This window comes from Camellia sinensis, chromosome 2 (assembly GCF_055761805.1).
Source record: "Camellia sinensis isolate YWXY chromosome 2, ASM5576180v1, whole genome shotgun sequence".
Classification (NCBI taxonomy): domain Eukaryota; kingdom Viridiplantae; phylum Streptophyta; class Magnoliopsida; order Ericales; family Theaceae; genus Camellia; species Camellia sinensis.
Genome location: NC_138962.1, coordinates 26717180 through 26721333, shown reverse-complemented (window position 1 = coordinate 26721333; position 4154 = coordinate 26717180). Strand labels below are relative to the sequence as shown.

At 37.7% G+C, this 4154-nt stretch overlaps 1 pseudogene; it reads right to left on the bottom strand.

The window, feature by feature from the left end:
* Window positions 1–2786: 2786 nt before the first annotated feature.
* Window positions 2787–3538, bottom strand: LOC114306720 (BURP domain-containing protein BNM2A-like; annotated as a pseudogene).
* Window positions 3539–4154: the final 616 nt, after the last annotated feature.

Genomic DNA, 4154 nt, shown 5'->3' with positions numbered 1-4154 from the left:
ATTTCAGCGTGCAGGTGGGAGATGGCTGTAGAATAAGTTTTTGGGAGGATTTGTGGTGTGATGGCCACTGTTTGAGAGTTGAATTTCCTAGGCTGTTCAGCTTGTCAAAAGAAAAGAAAGGTACTCTTAGACGTTTTGTTGATCTAAAGGCATCCTCAGGGGAGTGGAACCTATTATTCAGAAGAGAGTTGTTTGAATGGGAAAGAGTTGATTTGCTGAGACTGGTCTCTATTATCTCTCCTGGTCCCTTATTTAGGTTGGAGAGAGTTGATTACCCTAAGTGGTCAGCCACATCATCAGGTCTCTTTTCAGTAGCCTCTCTGTATAAGCATTGTTCCAGTGGAGTTGGAAATCAACTGGGAGCTCCTAGAATGCTATGGAATAAGGTTTTACCCCCTAAAATCCAGTTTTTCGGCTGGCTCGCTTGGAAGCATAAGATTAAGACCTCTGTGTTCCTTCAGAAGATAGCGGTCCTCCCTGGAGGAACTTCTACCCTGTGTTGCTTCTGTAAGCATGATGAGGAGTCGGTGTTACATGTGCTCCTTCATTGCCATTTTGTGTGGTTGGTTTGGTCGTCCTTGCTTGATTGGTGGGGTCTATCTTGGGCAATGCCTGGCTCAGTTGATTGTTTGTTTCAGTGGTGGGAGGGTGGTAAGTTTCAGAAGAGAGAGAAGGTGATTTGGAGATGTATCCCTCTTGTAACCCTTTGGTCTCTTTGGAAGCAAAGAAATGACTGCGTATTCAATAACGCAGTAGCTGATGTTGAGATTCTCTCTGATCTAGTTAAGTATAGAGTGGCTCTTTGGTTAAGTACAGCTTCTAAGCAGTGGCAGTATCCTATTCATGATTTTGTCTTCAATCTCCCTCAAATTAGAAGGTGTATTAGTAGAGGTTAATCTGTTTACTGTTGTTGGGTTGAGGATATCAGAAGAGGTTATCAGTTGAGGTCACTGTTGTTGCAGGGTTGTTTCTGCTTGTTAGTTGGGTTGTTCTGCTGGATTCTTAGGTTTTACTTTTTGCTTTCGGCTCCCTCTTTTGGGTGCCCTTGGTTGGCTTCTCACCAATCCCGGGTCGAGTGCTAGCATATGATTGCGCTTTCTTTGCGGTGCCAACCTAGTTGGGATTGTTAAGTTTAGCTATGATGCTCTCTGCACTCCCCTGCTTTGTTGATGTAATTTTGCATGTTCTATGCCTCTTTCATCAATAAAGTTCTTTTTTTGCTGATCAAAAAAATAAAGGGGAGTCAACTCTCTAGATTAGAGATGAAGTTCTAATTTTTTTACGAGTTAAAAGCATAAAAGTCTTCCAACATATTGGTGCCACGTGCCGTTGCTTCATTTTAATTTTGTTGAAAGCTAGTGAGAATTGCCAATGGAAAATATTTTTCACAGGGGCAGCCCAGTGCATGAACCTCCCGCCACTATAGGGTCTGGAAAGGGTCAGATATAAGCAGTTTTGCCCTATATGCGAAGAGGCGGTTAAGATTGATGCTTTTGATATTCATTGTAGTTAAAAAAATGATGTTCGTAGAGATTTAATGAAAAATATCAGAAAAATGTTTTGAGGCAACAATATGATTTCATTGTTTTTCTCCCCTCTTATCTTATCCCTGTGTTTGAGCATCCGCGTGTGTGCACGTAGAGAGAAAGAAAGAGATAGGCTACAACTTCTTACAAAAATAGCAATAAATTAGCAACCAAACTATTTTTTATGGATGTAAATATATATTACACTATATCGGCATAAACAAAGCAAAAGGCCAACCAGTCTATGTATACAAGAACCTGTCAGCATAAGAACCACGCTAGCTATTATCGATCTATTAGTATAATAAAAAAAAAAGACGGCGTTTTGGAATATGGTTCTGCCTAGATATAGGAATATTCAACTCAAATGGATGACTATATAACCATTAAATTTTGTCTACACTGTGTGGAAAGTGAAGTCCTATACCATCAAAACATCATTTTTAACTTACATTTAATCCAAAAATCACATTGATTATGTTGGGAAATTAATCTTCAAACCAGTCATGAGGGAATACTTGCAGCAACAATGTGACAGGTAGAGCAACTTATGGGTTTGATCATGCGCAAATCATATTTCCTATTTTCAGTTTTTTTCTTTTTCATGATCACACGCAATTCCGCAAATTGGTTTTCATCTGTCTTTTTTGAAATTGTTGAAATGACAATTTACTTTGAGACTCGGCCTTTTTCTAAAAACCCATAACCAGAAGAATACGAATAAGTCCTCCTCATTTGCCAACAATTAGGGGAATTGCAAGTTCCAAGTTGAGGTCTAAAACACAGCATAACGGTAAGTGATGATTTCAAAAGACGTCTAAAAATATTTTTAAAAAAAATTAGAAGCGAGTTGTTTTTATGTTTTCATTAACATAAAAAGTTCATAAACACCCATTACTTTCTTTTTTGTGTGCAAAATGTCTGTCCCTGAAAATTGAGTTGTTTTCAACAAAAAATTAAAATCAAAAACAGTTTTTCAGAAAATGAGTACACATACAAAAAATGAAAATACAACGAAACATTCCCATATGATTTAGAATTACCTTAGAATACTTGAACCAACTGAATAAGACTAATTAGTTTAAGAAACTGCAACAAAATAGAAAAATAGAAGCAGAAATAGCTGTCTTTGGTCCCAATTATTTTATTACACATTCTTAAATCATAAAACACTTGCATAACACGATCTTCGTTTCACTGGACATGCACACAAGTAAAATTGTAAATCAAAGTGCAAGGATCTCATTGATTACATGCAAACTACATATAACTAATTAAAGTAGATGATGCAATCCACACAAGGTTATCAGATGGGAAGAAATGGCAGACCGGGGAGGACCCTGGCTCAATTCCCAGTACTTGAAATGACACATGACCAGGGCTCCACTGAGAGGTATCCATGTGACAAACAGCAACCACTTCAACCCTGTCTCCATTTTCACCCCCCAAAAAGACCTTAAAGACCTTGCTTTCGCTCTCTTGGTAATGACAGTAGAAAATTGCATATGGGTGAGGCATGGTATGACATGCCACCATCTTATTGGGACCACAAATTTCTAGAGGATCTTCTAGGATAGTGTAATTTTGAAGAATGGTGGTTGATTCTGTGAAGTGGATAGTTGATACAACTTTGAATTCGCTCTCTAATCTGAGCATGGCACGTACGAAATCAAGCATGGATTCTAATGATGTGGCACATGTTTTTGACTCTCCTTTAATGGGTTTGACCTCACATTGCCTAAATGTGCTTTCCATGGCTTGGGCTTGTGGAGAGCCTTGAGGGAAGGAAAAGATTTGAAGAAGATTTGGAAGTTGTTCTAGTGAGAAAGGAATGGAATCGGATTCCTCTTTGGGTAGGAAATGAGGAGAGGAAGAAGGGTCTCTCTTTGGGAAGTACATGGAAATTTTTTTCCTACCTTTAGGTCTTCCAAAAAGAAGAACACAATTAGTGAAGGGTCTATGTGATCCATGTGTGATGATGAATGAGTATGATCGTCTTGGTTATCAATCATGGGATATTTTAAAGTTCTGAAAAAATAAGAACTAGCATTTTGTTAAAGTACTGCGTAAGCATGGTATGGAAAGAGGTAAAGAAAACATCCAATGATAGAATGTTTCTTCAAACTTTGATGATAAACTGAAATAAGTAGTGTAAATTCTTAATGTAATGAAATAATTTAAACTTCCATGTGTTCTGAAATCCCTCTTACAACAGAAATAGCAACTACTAAACCAAATCATACATGCATCTTCATATCAAGATTACGTTCATAAAAGATCTGACTGGAATTTTACTACTTGCACTGCTGGAAAAATAACTTTTAGCGGCGTTTCAAAAACGCCGCTATATGTCTGAAAAATGCCATTAATTCCTTTAGTGACGCTTACTACCAAACGCCGAGGACGCGGCCGTCGCTGTATGTTTACGACGCTTTAAAAGCGTCGTAAAATTAATATAGGCGGCGTTTATAAAAACGCCGCTAAATGTGGCAGTGACGTCACATAAGCATTTAGCGACGCTTCAAAAACGTCGTAATAGATTTTTTGTTATTTTAAAAATATAACTATAGTGGCGTTTTGAAAAACGCCGCAATAGATTTTTTTTTTTTTTTTTTTTGAACTACTAAT